We start from the raw sequence: 21,384 nt of genomic DNA, 5'->3' as shown, positions 1-21,384 counted from the left end.
TGAAATGTTATTTTAGTTTGATTATCAATTTACTCACTGAGAAAATCACAAGCCATTGTGCTTTTTCATTTCCAGACTAAATATCTTGTTTTTCCCATGCTCTAATATTGTGGATCAAGCTTGACTTTTATATTCTAAAATTAAGCTTGCTGAAAGCACTTTTAATTGGACAGAAAAGAGTGTCTGGGTCTATTTGTGGTCTGGTGCAATGTTGGAAATGCCAGCTGTCGGCACTGCATCAAAGCCTTGCTGGAACAAACCATTATGCTGCCCATCCCCACAGTTTGCTGAAAAAGGCTTCATCGTTTACTGTGTCATACATAACCCTTCACAATTATTGGCAAGTCTTATAAAGACATGTAAAATCGCCTTAAGATAAATCAACCACTCTTTTAATACAGCAGCATAATATCATAATAATATCAAGATATTAATGAAATATTCAAATATATAGAAAAAAAATATTTTCACTTCATCATTCACTTGTACCACAAACAAGTCTTGTAAAATAAATTGTCAGGGAACTTTTAACTATTAATCCGTGACTTTGTGGGCTAAGTAAGACATGGCAAATAAGTTTTTTTCTTTTCTCTAAGCCACTCATCCAAGATGGGAAAGACAAGAAAATGTGCCATACAGTGAAGTACATGTTCATTCATAAGTCAGTCAAGGAAAAGTTAGAAGAAAAAAGCTGATAACCCACTAAAAACTTTCAGAGCTCTGGTTAGAAAAGTTTTGAATAATTAGACAAATTGGCAAACAAGACTGGATTTTAATTATTATCATGCAGGGAAAGGAGAGGAAGAGGTGTGTATTTCTGCATTTCCACTACATATGTTAAAATGTGGAGTTTTCAGAACTGGGATTTCAGCTAAATCTATGTGCTTTGGTCACATGACAGAAAATACAAAAAAACGCTACAAGAGTATCTGACAAAAAGAAAAAATAATACAGTGTGGGAGAACACTAATGCTTCTTGTTTAGTACGGTATACAATCAGTGATGCTGTGGGGTTGTTTTGCTTTGACAAGGTCATGTGAACTTTGCCAGGCTGATGGCAATATAGACGTTATGAAGTAAAAGGAATTTAAACAAAATTAAATCTGATTACCCCCATCAGAAAAAAACTGCTATTATTTAATCAATTTACAGAATAATATCTTGAAACAAAACACCAACTCAACATTAAAACAGAAAGCTAGAAACAAAATCGGTCTTTTTCTTTTTCCATTTCGGTCCCCTGAACTCTCTAAAACTTGTGGGTTAAAAGCACATAAGCAGAGATCCAGAACTTTTCATCTACTGCATGAGTGTCCAAATTGCAACTCGTGGGCCTTGGAATGACTTTGTGTGGCCTGTAGAACTCAATTCAGAAATATAATTTGTAATTGCCAAGATTTGCTGGGCAAGTAAGGGACTTTTAAATTTTGGATCAAAAATGTTTTACAGATTACTTTTCTATTTATTGTTAGTTTTATTTATTATTAACAGCTTTTCAATTAATAGAATGTTGTTTTTGGCCCACATGGTAAGTTGTTTAGATTGATGTAGAGAAATAGTCCAAAGAAAAATGGTCACAGATCACTTGTTCCTTTTGTTCTAACCTTAAGAATTGTAGAATGAGAGTGCTGTACAGTTTGCAAAAAGGAGTTGAAAAAGCAGGGCTATCAAAAAGGGTCAGACTGGTAATTTAACAACTGTTTCTTAACATAGGATGTTTTATTGTTTGATAAATGTATAAAAATTTAAGGTTTTTCTATTTTTATAATGCAACATTTTGCCACTGCAGCAACAAGTACATTGACACTGATAGGAACTATGGAATATTGAAAAATGTTGTGCAGCATGAACTTACTTCACTAGCCAGACCTTAATTTCACATAACTTGTAAAAGATTTTACAACGGCTTCAAAAGTTTTTGTTCACACATCTGAAAGAAGAAGCAACACCTTCTGGAATTATGAATGACAGCTGTGGCTGATCCAGGGAGCCCTGAGCCAAGTCCCGTCACGTAACGCATGCTCGACATGTCGGTGTCCATCAGGGGTCCAACTCTTCAAACTGCTCCTCCTCTTTGCTTTCTGCCAGTAGAGAAGCCAAGGGACAAGAGCAGAAACAGGGTGTGAAGACGGGCCCTCTCAGGACTTGAGGGGACATATTCAAAGCCAGCTGGTCTGGCTTTGAGGATGATCAATGAAGTGAGTGACAGAAAGGCAACAGAAAAAAGGGGAGAGCTGTAGAGTGAACTAAAAGGCAAGATAAGGAAAGTGAAGGCACACAAAAGAGGGAGGTGGAGGTTTCAGCAGACTGTGAAATTGTTTGTGGAGCAACAACAGGTAAGAAGCTGCTGTTACACAAGGTTTTGATTTCTTACTAAGGGTTTGAAGAAAAATATTATGTAGATGTCATCTGAAAAACTCATTTCCAACCTATACTTTTCATTAACAAGAATAAGTCTCGCAACCAAGTGTTATAGGACAAAACCTTACTTATGTCTATATGTAAAATTTTAGGAAAGATACTAAGAACCTGTGACGTATTTGTGACATTGTGTGACATAAATATAGTGGAAATGTCATTTGTGTACAACTTAGAAAGAATCCTTAATTTTTCCAGCATTCTGAATTATCACATTTAAACAAAGTGCAAATGATGAAAAGAACCGAGTAAATACATTTTGGGGTCTTAAAGGGCACATGAACAATCACACTCCCCCTACTTCCTGGAAAGTAGAGACAGAAAGATGCATGTTACAAAACTAGAAGCTCCCAGTGTAGCCACAAAACAGGAGAAAACATGTTCAGTGAAAATGGCAGAAAACCCGAGTGGAGTTTCCACTTTCTTCAAAGCTGGTTACTTCAGTAAGAAAGAGAAGAGATTCCACTATTGTGCTGTTTTTCCTCTCTAAGAATGCGAGTAATCTTGTGTAAAAAAGCCTCACACATCACAGGGGGGAAGAAAGCATGGCATATCCACCCACCTTTGCTATGACTCCCCTAAATAAAATACATTGCAACCAAGTTCTTGCAGAAATTATATGTTCAGTAATTAAAGTTCCTTGTGTGTAAATGAAGTTTTCCTGTGAAGGTATCAGAGGTTAGTTAGAGAACATTAGTGAACAAACAGAATTGTGAATGCAAAGAAAAAATACCGACAAGTCCAGGAAAAAGGCTTACAAATCTCATACAGCACTGATCCATCTGTCCAGCCCTTTTACCATCTTGATCTGTGATTGTGGAGGAGAGGACTAGTGCCTTGAACTATTAGCTGGGCAAGATGCGAGATAGCCACCTGAACAGGTTGGCTGTCTAGGCAAGGCAGAAACAAGCAGAACACACCACCATGCCTGCACTCTCTCAGATCAAATGACTTGGCATGTTCTTATTATGCTGGAGAAAACCAGAATTTCTTCAGAGAATCAAAGGTAGAGAACATGCAACCTCCATGCATAAAATTCCAACCCAAGTCCTCGTTGCTAGAAGCTGTTCCATAATGCAACCTCTGTAGAATTTATTTTTCAAAAAGAGAATGGCAAACTAAGACATGACTATCAAAATGAACTGCCAAGGAGAGCATTGTTCAAAGAAGCAGTTAACAGATCTGCAGTAACTCTCGAGAAGCTGCTTAAATCCTTAATGTATGTTGGGATAATCTGTTGAAAGAGGTTAGAGTTGAGGCCAGTGGCAAGATTTGAAAAGCTTACTCAATCCAATATGACTTACATTCAGATATTTTGCATAGAAGACACAGGGACATGTTTAGTTTCTGAATGTGTAAAGCTGGTCGAGACATGTCTCCCCACAATCTACATTTGAACCTGCAGTAAAACACAGATCTGCAAAGTGTTGACTGAATGGGACAGAATGGATCCCATAATCTAATATTTATTGATAAAAAATATTTTAAAAAAATTAAAAGTCATGTGCATTTTACCTTGAACTCTAGTACTAGGTTTTGTAAAATCAGAAGAAGAAAAAAATAAAATGCATTAACTTGTGTAAAAAAAAAAAAATCTAAATCAAATTTTATTTGTATAGCCCATTTCAGCAGCAAGGCATTTCAAAGTGCTTTACATCAAATCAAACACAAAAACACAATGCAACACAGAATCAACAATAAAAACACAACATCAAGTCAGATTCCGTCAATAAATTTGCAATTGATTATGTTTCAAATACAACTCTAAACAAGTGGGTTTTTAGTTGAAATTTAAAGGAAGTCAGTGTTTCAGCTGTTTTACAGTTTTCTGGAAGTTTGTTCCAGATTTTTGGTGCATAGATGCTAAATGCCGCTTCTCCTTACAATAGTGACAATGTAACAGAAACATGAAAAAGTCTGAGTAGCTTTATAAGCCACTGTGCAAAACAAACAGTCTGAATGAGCTGTCATTCTTCAAGTAGATCAGTGGAAGCAAAAATGTGTATGAAAGTTTATTTCAAATGCTATATCTTTACTGCTCCTGTCAGAGACACTACTCCTTCAGGGCAAATTTGATAGCTAAGAATTACTTTTGCATGTTGGAGTTACTTAGATTTAGGATGGTAGAAATGTCAAGCACAAGAAAGGAGGAGAAAATGTTGCTAAGGCTCAACCTCTGCTCCTGTATCTTATGTCTTTTTTAACGGCAAATTGTAATTTGAAATAGACTTGAACATCAATAAATAGTGTGGAAAAACATTTCCCAGATCTCTAAAAGGCACTTCAAATAAGCAGCATGGAAGGTTAAAGAATAATCCATCCCTAGACATTGTTAATACCAAGAAGCTGCCTAATTTGCTCATAAGCAGAAGCTGCTGAGACCTGTGTGACCTATATGTATCTTACATTGCACGGGGGAGGAAAAGTAGCACTAATCAATAGCAAAAAACAGCTTGTTCTTGATCAAGATACTGTTCAGACCTCTATAATCTATATAGGGCCTAAGTGTTTGTTTCTGAGAATGTATTTGTAATGTAATGTAATAGTCACTTAAGCACTGTGGGATATTTTTAACAGACCCTGTTGGTAATTATTGTAAATAAAGTTGAATTTAATGACTAAGAATTAGATTTTTTATAAAAAAGCTAAGTTGGGTGTCCGCCCTGTGTTATAAAACAACACAAAACACTAACAATGATATGAGGCTCATTCATATCTGAAACAACCTCAATTGTGGAAAAATGTGTTTTAATTCATATACACCTACTAAAAGTGTTGCAGCTACTTACATCTGTGATACAAGAAACGGGAAAATGAATTTAAATTGAGGTAAGAGTGAGGCTGGATTATTTCTACTGACATTCTTGAAACCATGAGGCTCTGACAAATCAACAAAGTTTTTCAATATGAAATGTCCCCTTTACACAAGACATTTTTTTAAGGGTTTTTCACAGATTAAATAAATATGAATGGAGAAAAGTCCTAAACTGTTTAAAGATTCTGTTAGAAGGCATATTTTCTTTTAGCACCAAATGACGAGATTTAGCACATAAACAGATCAGAGGGTAACCTTATGAGGAAGCAACTTTTTGTCATGAAATTTTATTGAGGCGCAAAAAATACCCCGAGGCATGTCACCACCTCCTTTATTGTAGGATAAGAATCTTAAGAAAAATATATTATTGACCTTTGATTTTAGTATGCAACCCTGTGATTATCACTGCCCCCCCATCTGGATGACCACCCTTTAGGAAACTGTCTGGATGCGCCCCTGTGATTACAGTGGTTTCTCACCCGCACCTGCTTTCACAGACAAGGTACAGTGAAAGCAAAGGCAGGACAATCTCAACTCCACTGAGCTCCCTCACACACGTGACGTACTGCACTAATCCCGCCCTCTTCTGCTGATTGGCTGTTGAACAGACGCTGCAGATTAGTATTGGCCTGAGGATGTGGCCTTTAAACAAAATGACTGCTGCTGTCCTCAAGAATTACTGAAAATCCTGAGGAGAAACTTTGGGAAGTGAATGCCTTTACTTGTATATTTATATTTATATTATATTAGATTATAAATATCATTACATTGTAAAAATTAAGTTAAAGTTATATTATGTTTTATATTATATTATATTTAAATAAGACGCCCATGGGGTACAGTAAGAGTTATAGGTGAACAAAGGTAAAACATTACTTTTATTCCTTTTGCACGTTTTTCCTCGGTAGAGTTTGCGAGCCAGAGAAAACTCCGAGGGAGGGGAGGAGGAGGAACGGGGGGAGGGCAGAGGAGGGACAGGGAGCTCGTCAGATGGGGAGGAGTCTCGCACTGACAAGAGGGAGATTGGCTTTTTCTGAGTTTGTCGGCTCCCCCTAAAATAGCAGTCAGCGTGTGAATGTGAACTGAAATTACGTTTATCCACTGGAGTCACCGATATAGAGTGTCTATATACAGCGACTGACTCGGGAGTAAAGGTGAGTAACGGAAATAGAAACAATGTTGCGGAGTGTGGCGGCGGTACTGTAAGCTACAGTCAGGGAGAGGGGAGAAGCGCAAGAGGGAGACGTAGAGTGGATTTGGGACACATTTTTTCACCTATCTATACCTGCCTTTTCACAACACTGTAAAACTCGTGTTCTTTCACGCGAGTAACAGTGAGCTGTCAAAGCCATAAAATGTTCAAGTGGGAGGTTAAAGGGTAATGTTGATGTCTGTCACTTGTGAGAGTTTGGCTATGTTCATTACACGCCAGTAATAAGTTGTCCTGTAGCTTCTTGTAAGACTTCCGAACTGTTATTATAAGGGAAAAAAAATCCATCAGAGTAAGTCATCTTGTCCGCGAGGCTTTGTAAAAGCGTCGCTTAACAGTAATCACTGTGTGTGTAATAACACCGTTGAGCCACTGTAGACCTGCTCACACGGTGACTTGATCGTGATAATAGAAGTTGTCAGACGAGGAGTTGGCTGCAAATTAGTGTGTTAATGTTATGCAGCTGGAAAAACATTCATTAAAACCACCTTTAAAAATAAAAAAGTGCAATAAAGTCGGTTTCAGTGCATATTTGAGTTGATTTGACAGTATAATAAAAAAAGTGGTTACTTTCCAGTGTATTTTAATAAGGTGACAGACCTGGTCTATCAGATTTGAACCTAATCATGTTAATTCAAGTGAAGTGTGGCTGAGGTGATCTTTATATGATTAACTTCTCACTTGTAAATAAGGTCACACATTTTATCATCACAAGTGGGAAGTTGTAGGCAGTTTTTTTCTCTCTCTCTCTCTTTTTTTTTTTAGTGAATAGCTTCTAGAATGAATTTCTGTTTCCCAGATGACCTTAACCTCCGGCCAGAGAGGAGAGTAGCCAGCAGTAACCTGACCTTCTCAGATGTTTCTAGTGTAAAGCGGCACACTCCATGTCTTCTTGTTTAATGAACAGTTTTTATTTGAGATTGATCAAGAATTGTTCTTGATCGGCAGGTCAAATGTAAAAAAAAAATAAAAAAAATTGTTACTCGTATAATAGACGTATCAAAATTACCCTCCTCATATTTTGTTTTAATAAGTATGTCAACTAAGAACATATCTATTGATGCACTCATTTGAGTTTATTAAAAATCTGAGAAGGTTAAGGAAGTACACTTGAATGCCAAAAGCTGCTGCGATATTTTTCAGTTTTATATGTTATTGTTCTCGGGGAGATAAAAAAGTACTGATTCGTGCCTCTCTAGTTTTTATTCACTTGAATAACAAAAGACAGTGCAAAATGCTTGTTTCTAATTTTATTTGTTACTTTTGGGATAAAAGTGCTTATTGTATATGCTTAATAGATGTTTAAATTGTTCATTTTTAGTAATTTTATGAAATACAATTGAACAAGTTTCTAGTGCAGAAACATTAATTTGCTGTAATTTCTTTCTGTTAAGAAAATAATCAAATATCCCTACTGCTAATAAAATTTTTCAGTATATTGATTATCATACCATGCGGTTAAAAACATTTAATTCTCACTATTTTGATACTTACACACAGGCTAAGCAAACTTTTAGATAAAACACAATTACAACAGGGAGTCTGATATAAGCCAGGCTGCCGTCTCCTGCTTGTCATAAATGACATTAAACATTACCTTAATAAGAATGAAGTCAGAACTCTTTTAACTTTCTGCGTTTTTTGCAAGTGGGGGATTTTCCAAACAGATTAGTTTGTTTTCTTATGAACAAAAGAGAGTACAGTGAGTTATTTGTGGCTAGCTGACAGGCAGTGCTTTGCAACTGTCTGCTCCTTACAGATGGGGAATACACCTTTCACTTCTCACTTTGTAGGTGAGGGAAAATTGTATCCAATATGCAGCTGTCTGACAAAGCAGGAACAGGTAGGGGAGGGGCAATCCCATTGTGTGTGTGTTTTGTTTTTTTTAATTGTATTTTTCTTAAGTCACTCTGGCATTTTCTGTGGTATGTCAATTAAAGGGCATTAAACTACAGGAATAATACAACATATCATTTTAGTGGTTTTATAAATGCAGCTTTTTAAAACATTGGTTTTAATCTAGTAAAGATTGTCATGTTTTACTAAGTTGTGTATTTTACACAACTGGTCCAGAGTGAAATCAATGACAAGTTCTTAAGCTACATGAGTTGCTGCAGTAGTATTAACGCAAACAAGTTTTTACTGTGCTTTTTTATGTTACCACTATCCTGATGGCATGCACATTATCATACCAGCTGGTTGCCAGTGATTTCTTAAGCAAAGCATTAAAGCACCATCCAATCTGCAGTCATTAGCTTGTGTGCTGCCCCAGGCCTCATCAGTAATGGGTCTCGTTGCTGATGATCTGCGTCACGTGACCTCTTATGTCTAATGTGTGGATGAGGGGTACTTTTACTGGGCTGAGATGAATACTGTGTTAACAGTTTGTGTCAAGTATTAGTCAAAGGGATGACTGTAAAGGCACACAAGATGTTACTTTCTCATGCCTGCTTTGAACTGTTGCACTAATTATATCTGTCTTGCAGATAGAATTATTAGCTTGCATCCCGCAACATTTTATTAAACAGAAGATGATTTTTGTAGTAGATCACTAATGTTTAAGAAACATCTTAGCCTTGTTATACATTTCATTTATGGAGTCCCTGCATGTCTCCTCAAATGTGTCTAATTGCTTGTCAGCATCTTTGCAAATGTTCTCAGTCAAAAGGGAGGAATGAGAGGTGTTGATGGTGTGAGGAATGGGCAGCTGCAGCATCTTTTACCGCTCTCCTCGTCCCTCTTGAATCTCAGTGTCTCAGCCTCTCCTTCCAGGAGAAATGTGGAGTGTGTGGGCGAGTCGGATCTGCAATTAACGCCGGTTGTCAGAAAGAAAACGCTGGCGTTTACACCATGCCTCTGAATCACTGAGTGAAAGTCTTTCTCCTCCACTCTTCTCCTCCCAGGACATTTTTTTTCTTTTCCCAAGGAGGACAAAACACCAGAGAGCTGCATGCCAAGGATGCACTGAGTGCACAATAAGAGATAGATGCAGAACATTCTGGTCCAATAAAGAGGATAGTTTTTTTTTTCTCTGACTGATTGGTAAGCCAAGATGTTCTTTTATACTGCAGCTTTAAAGAGAAATTTAAAACCCTCGCTGATATCTCACAATGGTGTACAATGGAAGCTTTTTTGCATGTTATTTGAATTTTTGGGATTTTCTGCAGAAAAAAAAAAAAAAAACAATAGAAAAATACATGCTGTAGCATTTGAATAATTCTCACTTGTGCTTTTGCACAAGTGAGCTTTATTTAAAAGTAAATACAACATTCTATTGTTTTGGTCAGATAATTATGCTGTGAGATGCCAAATGATCACAGAGTTTGTGTTCTCACTGATGCCAAATGTTCTTATCTTTCCTTTCTTTCTTTGTACGAGTCATAAAATTAAAAGTTTTGGGCTCTATTTGAACTCAAAATAAAACAAGCTGTCAGAGGAAGGATAACACTCGTCTTTGTTTAACTTTCCACTTGTTTAACCGAAGCATCTTAGTAACATGAATCATTTTGTATTGGAGCCCCGTCATCAATATAGAGATTCCAGCATTCCCCTGTGAGACCTGGAGGTTACATGCAGAATCTTGAGCCTGGCAGATAATGTTTTGGACCACAGTTAACTGTAGACTGTTCCTTTTAAACAAAAGAGGGAATATTTTATTTTGATATGTCAACGCCTTCAATGTTTTGTTAACAAATAGCTGATTTGTAGAAATATTTCTACGATTTTAGATGATTTTATAGCATTTATGTGGACAGATTTTTAAACACTTATACAGCTGAATTCATATCTTATGGGTTGCAAATGCTACACTTGTGGAGATATTATTGTTTGATTTTGGTAAATTTTGCTTGCTGTGTAATCCAGACAAAATAAATAACCAATATTCTTGATAGCTCAAATAAGGTGTAACATTGAAAAGTGTTTTGGTCTCAATATGACAAAATGGAATTCTGATACAATTCTGTTTTAGAATAGTGCATGTGTATTGAGATCAAGGATGTGGAATTTGCAGTGTTCTATAGCATCAGGAATGGTTACATTATTTATTCTGAATGGCACTATTTTTAAATATTAGTTTCATACATAAGGATCACCTAACCAGCTGCTGATAGTTACGTTTCAATACCCCCAAGGGGTCAGGTAATTATTAGCCAACTTAATCAGAATGTAGGCCAAGTCGTCATGTTTTGTCTAAGAAATCTGTTGCAGCTTGGCTTACTTAGGGATCACATAGCTAATGCTACAGTGTTAAACATGCAAGAAGGCAATGTTGGGATGTTATTTACATGAAGTAACGTGTCTTCCTGCACTACTAAGGTGCAAAGCCAATACACAATTGTGTTGTAGAGACAAAAAATCACCACTTCTTCTCATTTATATAAATAGAATAAAAAGTTCAAAAACAGTGTTTTACAGAATCTGTAATGACTCTAAAATAATTCAGTTCAAGTTTGACTTGTCGAAAATTTATTGTTTTTATGTACCGTATGTCTGAATTTAGGGTCATCCTACTGCCAAAAGAACATGCTCCTCTTGTGTTTTGCCTGAAAGTGATCAGTATATCCTTTTTTGGTTTAGTGCTTTTATCAGTATTTTTCATCTAAGCAAGAAATGTTCAAATGCAAATCAGATGTTTGTTTAAAATAGTGAAATAGCCCTTTATTTTGGTTCACATAGGACGATGCAGATCTGATGGTAACGTGAGTGTATTTTGACAGCTGTGGTACATAATTCTTTCCTACCACTTTGACAAATCTTTTTTGTCTTGGTTTCTCAATTATTTTAACCAGAAAAAAATGTTTGCCATTCATGGGAATATATTCGTTTTAGGAAACCCATGAGAAAAACTAAATAAATTCTCATGCAGAATGGTTACTGTTAGACCTAAAGAAAGAAATGGATTATAGTTGTATGGAAAGGTGGGACAAGTTGATAAACTCCAAAGGAGATTTGTTCTTTTCAGCAGAATGGAGGTCATGTGGTTCCAGTGGAGAGTTTTGCTTTCTATGTGACTTCACATTTTGACTAAATTTACAAAACAACTATACAGTCAACCAGTAAGAGATTAATCCACAAATTCAGGATGCAAAGCATGAGGTACTCACCTTCCAATCTAACACTCACTACTTTTTATCTAATGCTAAGATTGTTACTGTTTTAACAAAGACTTTTGTGACAACACAAGTGTCAGACTATATCCCATTAGCTCCTTAAATGTATAACTACAGCTCAGTGGCAGCTCATAAACACTGGTAATTTTTTAATCCCTCTAACTGTCTGATGTAGGTTCAGAGGGTGAAAGCATTACTCGTTGAGGTGCTGTTTGTATTGCAGAACAGCCAGCAGTGACCTTTCAACTGTCCTGCCCTTGACTCAGACCTTAGGTGGTAAGCCACCGTGTTTGGCTCACTCAGCACATGTGCTGCTCAGCAGGGCAGAGCAGCTTAAGCTCCATATTTTCTTCTCTCGTTTGCTCTTTGAAACATGCCTAAGCAGGAAGCATCTTCACCTCTTCCACCTGACGTTAAGAAGTGACCTGTTGGCTGTATTTGTGAACTTTTGGATATTTGACTTTAGCTTCATAATTAAATTTGGGCTTTTTGCTTTCTTAAATGAGCAGAAAACCTCCACATGCACGCTGTGTGGTTTTGCGCGGCCAGGCTGCTGGTAGCATGCGGTGGAGCAAAGGTGACGACTTTAACAAGTCGAGTCATTTTGCGCGTTTAAGATCCCGCCTCCTCTTTCTGTTTGTTTCTGCAAGAAAAGCCCACAGAATCACACAAAATGAGTTATATCTAACTTGGTCACCCAGATTGGAAATACAGTGCGTTGTAAAAGTATTAATATAACTGAATCTTTTTTGCACTTTGTTAAGTAAACCCACAAATTTCAGTGTGTTTTAATAATGTGACAGTCCAATACTTAAAACATTAAAGAAGTTTACAAAAATGCAACTCTGAAATACTCTTTCTTATCAGGAAGAAATAATTTTTTGATATTAAATGTTAAAAAGGCTTGCCATAATGTGTGACTTACCTCACTGGTATCTTTTTTTTTTTTTTTTACTTTACTCAGTAAGAGCAGCACGATGAGAAGCTACAATTGTTTTGTTGCTAACTCTGTGTGCATTGGGGGAGCACTCTATACAGCTGTAGGGGAAACGCAGACTAAATATCCTGTCAACCGATTCCTTCACCGGATCTCTGCATCTCCTTCAAAGTTAGTTCCCCTAAGCTGCTACTCCGATTAGTACTTTATGTTCATCCTGTCAGTTTTGATGAGCACTAATGGGTTAAATTTTTTAACAAACATCTGAGGACTTTACAATAACAATGTATTCATACTGAGACTCAATAACACAAATTGACTGTACTTACTGATTTTATAACCTTCCAAAACAATTGGTTGCACTTATAATTTTATATATGGGTGCCATGGTAAAGGGGCTGGATAAAAATACCTGTCACATTCAGATTTAAATTGGTGAACACTTCTGAAACTGCATCGTCCCAGCTCATAATTTTACTCTACTTTGTATTGGTCTGTCACTTAAAATCCAACAATAAACATGGAAGTTTGAGAAACTTTGTGAACATGTATTCATACAGAGATTAATTGAGAGCAATTGACAAAATGTGAGAAAGCACGAGGGGTGTAAATAGTTCTTGTTTTTATTTACCTTAGTTGTTCTTATAACCTTCTTCAAGCTAAAGTAAATTAAGTGATGCGTACAGTAGTGTGACCAGATAATCAAGCTGAATTCTGCATAAAGCAAAACTGAAGTTAAGAAAGACATCAATTTGCTGAGTTGCATTTTAACTGCATCTTAATGAGACTTTGGTTTAAAAAAAACCATAAATCAAAGGAATATATTATAATATAATTTTCAAGATCAAAAGATCTCCCATGATTGCTAATATACCCTGCTGAATTGATGCTCTTCTGGAGAACCTTTAAAGCATCTCTCACCAGAGGTTTAACTTCTTGGCCTGTTTCTGGAGTCGATTATGAAGTGAATACCAGATAAACAATTGAAGCGTACACAGAGTAAACTTTTTCAAGACTCTGTTTGATGAAGCAGTTTATGTGCAGTTATAGAGTGTTAAAATAGACTCTGTAAATCATTGTGTTTATTGCCTTTTAATCCAACCTCCCATTATGCTACCCACAATAGCACAAAGTATAATGCATGTAGAAGTGTTTATCAGTAGTTGGTATAGTAATTAGAGCTGTGAGACTTAGGTGTCACAGCTCATATATCAAGGCCATTGAGTAAACCTCCAGGAGCTGCTGGAAATACCAGCTGGATCTCCAGCTGCTGGACCATTCTGGTGCTGCAGGAAGGAGACCTGGTCTGTTAACATCCTTTGATTTCTGTCTGTCTGTCAGAGAAGCCTTGTGATCCGGGGCAGCTGAGGGGGATGTGATTCCCCCCATTAATCTGGAGTAGATTCATCATGTGAAGAGAGTAGGGAAGTGACCCCCGGTCCCCTCACGCACACCTTTCCTCTTTCCTCTTGTCTACCATTTGGATCTGACTTACAGTTAAAATTTTCTCTCTCATCTGAGAACAGCATTGTGAAAGCCGAAAACATGGAGTTTCCGAGTGGTGTTGTAATACATTTGTGCATAGTTGCAGTTTAAGAGACTACAATCTGACTCTCTAACCTTGCTTAATGTCAGGAAAGTATACATTTGATCATGCATTGACTTATACAGCTTGCAATCTAAATATTATAATTTCTCTTTTCAACGCCTGTATTTGTACATTTTTGTTATGATCATGACAGTCGTAGACTTTCTCTGTGAATCCAAGGCATTGAGAAATGATTGACTTTGCATCTCCTGCTTCCAGATCCCATCTCTCTCCATGTCTCTCAGTGTGACTGTGACTGCGAGAGAGGTGTCGAGCCTGCCCGCTGTTTGCACGGCGGCCCGTCTGTCCTCTCCCTTTTTCTCCCTGTCCACTTTCCATCTGTGTGCTGCGGGCTGCAGATTTAGGTGAAAATGGTGTAGTGTTTCCACCAGTGAGCTGTTGCTGTCCTGTTTTTATGTCAGACTGTGTTCTTCACATTGTTTTCCCTTCCCCACACCTCCACCACTCCCCGGCCTGAGTTTTAGCTGCCTGGAGTGTTCACGTTGTACACGGTGATTATGGAAGTGGGGATATTCATCATCAACCGCCAGACTTGGGATCTCAGAACCAGCAGCTATAATCTAAAAAGGCTAGGAGTCAGGATCCAAGAGCTGTCCAAAGAATCAAAAAAGATTCTCAGAGAGATGAGCATGGCCTGTGGGTTTTTCTATGTCTGTGTGTCTTTCTCTCAGGTTTTCCTCACAGTGCTCATGTGACAGCTAATACATATCATCTGATTTGTGAAATACTGTGGGCTGGAGCTGCAGAAATACTCTATGATGTTTGTTGCACTCGACAGCCATGAATGTTCCTATGGTTTAGTCTCACTTACTGGTGAAATTGATTTACTATAAAAAAGCAATTGGCATACAAATGTTAAACTCAGTAGAAATTCATAATTTAATTATAGCTCATACAGCAGATAAAATATGTAGGCATTCCAGCTAGTAGAAGGCTGCAAAATGCTTCCTCATTGGTGCTCTTTGGTTTGTGTTGAATATACATCAAAGGCATTAGTGGTATACATCCATCACCTTGGCTGGTTTGAAGCAAATTCAAGTATATAATACAAGGAACTGAAATCTAGAGTGAGCTGTACAAAATAATACAATGCTAGTGTGCCCCCACCTGTTGCTGTACACCGCCAGCTAACTCGCTCAAAAAAGGTTACTACATGTTTCACTTGATCGGGAATGACAAATTTGATTGAAGAAAAAAAAATAGGTAGGCATTTTGTTAAAAAAAATTAACCAATCACATTATGGTGTGTCAGCCTTTGATCAATTTGATCAACAGATAAACCAGCCTGCTGATTTATTTGCATATGGTTAAAAATTCCACTTCACATGAGCCCTGCATTTTCCACATGACACGTGCACACCAGTTACAGAACTAGTGCTGCTCAAATGTTGCAGCTATGATCCAGTAAGATCGTTACTCAGCCTTTACTTGCCTTACACAAGAATTGTTTAAAACTGAAAGTGGAACGCAACCCAACAAATTGATTTGCAGAATGGCAGGAAGTGTTCCTACTCTGTGCAACAAGTATGTTAATACTTTACTATTTTGATAAAACAAATCTTGTAAAAAAATTCTGATTAAATTTTTTTCTGTGATGTTTTTATTGGAGGTTATTATATATGGTACTTTTTCCATAAATGATAAATAAATCATTTGCCGTGCTCACTTTCTTGTATTTTTCGCCTAAATTTCAGTATGTTACGTTTAATTAATAAAGTTGCTATCCTGTTTGACCTTGTTGAACCAGGGTTACTCAAAATCCAAAAGTTTAAAGATTTAGATGGATGACCTCCAGCATCTTTCAGCCATACATTGTGTTGTGTAAATGAGAGAGTGCATGCTTTAATATAACCACTTTTGACGAAATGTAAAATGTGAATAACAGGCCTTGTGTGGCATAAAAATTCTAGAAAAGAAAGATCAGTGCTGCTAAAGCTAGTTCCTTTTGCTGTTGTTATGACTCACGGCCATGCTCACTCCTCAGATTGCATAAACCTTTTATGTAATGGAACACTGTGGGAAAGAGGCATCGAGTGGAAGATAAAAATGGGAAGAGAAAATCAAATATTTATTCTGAACTTTTGGATTTTTTTTCCATTAAGAGCAGGCGACTTCTGGCTGAAACACACACACACGCACACGCACACACACACTATATATATATATATATATATATATATATATATATATATATATATATAAAATACAGCAAAAGTGAAGCAGATAAAATGAGTATCTGGGCTTTTAATTCAAATTCTTATTGCTGTGATTGGGTAAATGCGCCACTGCTGAGACACATTATGCATAACGTCTCTAATATCCTCACGGTGTGGATTCCCCCTGGAGGAAGATCTTGGTTCATCGCTGCTGTTTACCATTTCTGAGCTACGGTCTGTGCAACATCAAAAGCCCGCCATGACACTTAACACACACTGTAGGGTTCTTGTGGGGTGTTTGTGTGTGTGTGGGGGGGATTGTGGCTCCCTGTGGGGTTGGCATTACTATTGCTCCCTGGTGAGAAGTCCAACTCATGATCGACAACCATGCAAATGGACAAATGCCGTCATCCCATATCAGACAGCAGCACCACACTGTAATTTTATGCAAATTTATAAACCTCTAGGACCATGCATGCATTAGTTTTTATTTGTGCATGCATCTCTATGTTGGTGTGCAGCTGCCAAAAGGGAAAATTCTGACTGCAAATGTGAAAAAGGAACATAGAAGTACTCGGGTAGACTTGTAACATGTAGCACAATTTACCAGAGCAAAGTGTGATAAGAAGTATTCATTCTTTGTTAAGTTGAAACAGAAAGGTCATGTGGACTGCTATTGAGAACCTTTTCACTGAGATGTTAGTTGTTAGAACAAGAAAAGCAAACCATGTTGGATATTAGTTTGTCCATTACTACTTAATATAAACTGGCTGATTGCAAAATGTTCCCAACAGTCAGAAAGATTAGACACGTAGAGAAAGCCATAGTTATTTTTTTTAAATTAGCATGCTGTTATTTAGAGTTTAGGAGTACCATTCTCAACCAAGCAGTTTATGCTTCTTTAATTTTCTACTTTCTTCATTATAGTATTTTGCTGAATTGCACATGTAGTGCAAACATAGTTTATGGAAAAAGATCCATAATAGACCCTTGTGTAAATATTGAAAGCTTTCTGACTGCTTTATTACATTAGATTGATTTGATCTTATGACACTCCATGTCGAGTTTAGAAAGTTAGCCATCGTTAGAACTGATTTGGAATCCAGATTATCTTTACCTACTTTGAAGTCAGTTGAATTGCATATATCTTAATAAACAAAGAAATTACAAAGATGTACAAATATACCTCTTTAATAGAAAATTATAATTTCCTGATTTGTTTTGGAGCTGCCTCTAAGAACAGTCATTCCCATATTTTTTTCTTTGTTAAAAAAGCAAGCAGCTGCATACCATCCTTAAAGTGAATGAATATTGTGTACTACAGTTACTTCTAAACAGTAAAAAATAGCATGAAAATGCTAAATCTGAGTTTAACGGTATGTTTAATAAATAAAGAAATTATAGATTTTATTGTGACCACAGGAAGCCTGGCGACCCCAGCAGGAGAAGCGTGTATGATGGATGGATGGATGGATTTAATTGGAAATGATGATTAAACAGAGTGGTTTTCATCATTCCACTTGTGGAAATGTAGATGCCTAACTGTTGCAATTTTGTTCATTTGAAAAAAAAAATGGTTGAAAATGTTTTCACACATTATTACCTAAAGGTTCCATCTGACATGGGAATGAGATTTCTACGGTCTGACAACTTTAAGTTAAAATACCAGTATTTCATGGTGTTTACATTGCACAAGCAATTAAACCAAAAAACAAAACAAAACCGTGTAATATAATATTTTTGCCTTTTTAAAATTAATATAACAACCTTCTAAAACTATAGCATATTAATTCTTCTTGGAACAATTCTACTATTAAACCGACTTATTTGTTGTTTTTTATGAGTTTGAGACTTAAACTGAAGTGAAATGATCAAATAAACATTGGCTAAATTCACCAAGTGAAATTCTTATTGCTCAGAATATTGTACCTTTTTGCCCTACTGCTCTTCGTTTTTATTCTTTTATTTGTCCTCACATTCCTAAATTTCTTTTAATTCTGTACATCACAAGAGTTAAAGTTTAAGCCTCTAACTACTGTGATGGCCCCGATGTTCTCGTGGCCCCATTGACAAGCATTTACAGAATGACAGTTAAGGGGTTAATGGCACTCCCTTGAAGACAGAGGTGAGCATGTCCAAGTATTTTAGTGCTAAGTGATTTAGATGTTTCACTATTTGATTCCAACTGAATCAAATAAGTGGCTCATTATCAGACTCCTGCAGAACTTCATGACATGATGACAATTGTTTCATGTGTGTCAGAACAGGGACAAATCCAAAAAATATACAGCTTCAACCTTGAGGACCTGAATTGCCCAACTCTTGCTTAATGCATCAATAGGATTTCTCAGAAATACATTGAGATCTAACTCTGCAACTTATATAGAGCAACAAAACAAAAGGGATGCTTTTGCAGGCATTCTGCACCAACTGAAGTGCTTTACGATTTCTCTGTTGTCTTGCGCAATCATCTTTATTATGACATCGCTCATCCCCTGCCCTTGCATCGAGGAAGTTATCATCCTTTTCTCTGTTCATGAAAGTTTCACTCAAACACGCATCGAGGGATTTACCTTGAGGAAAGGAGTTGCTTTTCTACATGAAATGGATATAACTGCTAGGTGAGGGTCATCTCTTTATCCTTGAGAAACTAAGAATCCATTCATTGGCTGGGCTTGAAAACCTGACTGACGCAAATGGATCATTGGGAATAGAAGTGTCCCAGCAGTAATTATGTTACAACGCTGCTACCGCACACTACCACAGAGGTGGGACGAGATGAGTAGGGGGGCTTCTTTTAGTCTTGTCTCTCTTACGTTCTTCTACATAGTTAACACATTATTACTCTTTTTTTCTCTTCTTTCTTCTTTTCATTTCACTTTCATACAAACATCTACTATCAGATCCAAACATTCTTGTCTGCGGTGGAAAGTTTCTGACTGGCATTTATCCATCTCTGTTGACTCTTAAAAATAGGAGTAAGTTTGTAGCTGTTCTTTTTACCTATTTGTCACTCCAGATCTCTGCTCCCAGTGCCTTAAAGGGACAGGAAAAAAGTGTCGGTTTCATTTTTTTGTCCTGCTTTCTGGGGCTCTGTGTCTCTAAGTCAGTTGGAAAAGAGACATGAAATTAATGTAATGTCAATGGCATTTTCTCATGAAACCCCCAAGGCACTTACTCAAAGTCACCTTGCATAGTCCTCTCATCCCCTGACAGTACTCTGAGAGTGAGATGGAGGATGCCTGTCTGGTAAGGCTGTCAGCATACGATGTCCTTCGGTTATTGGTTGTTATATCCACTCATCGTCATTTGTATTTGCTAGATTGGATCCATGTACATTATTTATCTGGAGGAACGACATCATTTCCATTCAGCACCCTGCATAATGTGGCCCATACATATATATACATATACCATGAAACGTTTTCTTGGTGGGACCAGGTTCATCCTGCGGGGTTTTCTTCCCTTTTCATGTCATTTTGGAGGTGTTAAGTAGCTTTCTGTCTCCTGGTCCCTGTCTTACAGCACCATCCCCCAGTCCAAGCAAGGTGCTAGCAGCATGGAGGATTGTTTGAACTTGCATTGATCCAATGTGGGATTACAGCTGGGTCATTGGAGAGTTGGACGAGCTCTCAGTCATCAGGGCAGATTAACCACTCGCTGTCTGCTTGGCTGCCATTTCAGTGCAGGCTCTAGATGCTGGCTTTTTGGCCACCCCTGCAGTGTTCAGTTTTGAACAATGCATTTTTGCATCTTCATTGAATCTTTTGCCGACTGGGTGTAGAAAGCAGAATGAAACATTACAAAAAATTGTGTAATTGGAATCTACAAGCAACCTCTTTATGATTGACCAGTTTTTACTGTTTAGTCTAGAGAGCCACCAATTGATCACCCTATTCTCTTTTTTCACTGCACTGTAACTACTGGATATTCTGAGTGCATTTTTTATTTTTATTTTATATAAATCAGATGGTACGGGGGTATGTTGTCAATACAATGTGAGTCAGAGCAATATCACAATCATAAAGTACGGATATAATCGAATGTATATACATTAAATTTCTAGACACCATTGATATATTTGGACAGTTGGATCAACTTTTACTAAATATCACGCCAACACCTGATATGGATATTATTCTAAAGATTGAGATATTTTGATTTGTGGAAACAATGAGTAGACTGAGAAAAACGTGACTTTGTCACTGTTGATAACAGTATTACAAGATTCAGCAATCATATCTGATATCGCTGTCAAGTGATTTCCTGATATTGAAAAGCACCGACTTTTATTAAAGGACCTGCAGCATATTTTCTATCTCTTTTATGTTATACAGTCCTTAAAGACGAGCCAGACATCACAGAAAACCGCATCATAGCATCAACCTGAAAAAAGGATTTATCGGTGTATCTCTGGTACAGTTTAACACCTACAGTGTTCATACCACAGTCATTTAGATCTTTCCTTGAAATGTTATTCAAATCATTGTTCTGTATGAGAAATGGCACCCTGAGCATTGCTTTACATAGAAAAGGGAAGTGCTGCAGAGGTTTTGCAGACATGCCCCCTTTTACATTTCTCAAAGGCTCTTGTTTCACTTTTTTTTTTGTTCAAATGCCCTTGCAATAGCTCTTATTAATTATATCTCATTAGTCGCCTTGGAAACGGAGGTGAAGGAATGTATAGTATGAATTCAAAGAAAAGAAAGAAATAAATCATGTGAAAAGGAAAGAAAGAGATAGAAAGAGAGAAGGGAAGGGTGAGAGCTAAGAAGAAATAAGGGAAGGAGAAAGTGGTTGTTGAGGGATCAGCCGCGTGTCAGATTAGCATCAGGAGACATTAACACTAGTGATGCTGCAAGGGCCACAATCCTGCCTTTCACTGCTGGAGAGGGAGATAAGCACGCTCTCACAAAAGAGCAAGAGGGAGAACACGAGAGGCTTGGCTTGCCTCCACTCCCCTCAGGCCAGCAGCCCCATTTACAGGTACAGCACCTCCTGATGAACACAAGAACAAAGAGATGGATGTTCCCTTTCTACTGTAGCCATGTCAAAGCGCCTTTTAAACACAACTATGGATTAGGGCTGGCTCACTTGAGTCTTCAGACTGCCTGAAGGCTGATCATAA

At 37.3% G+C, this 21,384-nt stretch overlaps 1 protein-coding gene across 14 annotated transcripts in view; it reads left to right on the top strand.

Annotated features, from left to right (window-relative positions):
• The first annotated feature begins 2,096 nt into the window (after window positions 1-2,096).
• mef2aa (myocyte enhancer factor 2aa) overlaps window positions 2,097-21,384 on the top strand; it is a 75,926-nt gene continuing 56,638 nt past the window's right edge. For 11 of the 14 annotated variants that reach the window (XM_044124188.1, XM_044124186.1, XM_044124184.1 and 8 more), the window contains exon 1: window positions 2,097-2,336. The gene's annotated coding sequence lies outside the window, so the exon portion shown is untranslated. Of the gene's footprint in view, window positions 2,337-6,221; window positions 6,388-8,236; window positions 8,287-21,384 lie in introns of those variants that run through there. The other 3 variants (XM_044124189.1, XM_044124175.1, XM_044124176.1) reach the window with 2 other exon arrangements.

This window comes from Gambusia affinis, linkage group LG08 (genome assembly GCF_019740435.1).
Source record: "Gambusia affinis linkage group LG08, SWU_Gaff_1.0, whole genome shotgun sequence".
Classification (NCBI taxonomy): Eukaryota; Metazoa; Chordata; class Actinopteri; order Cyprinodontiformes; family Poeciliidae; genus Gambusia; species Gambusia affinis.
This window is presented reverse-complemented; position numbering and strand designations above follow the sequence as displayed.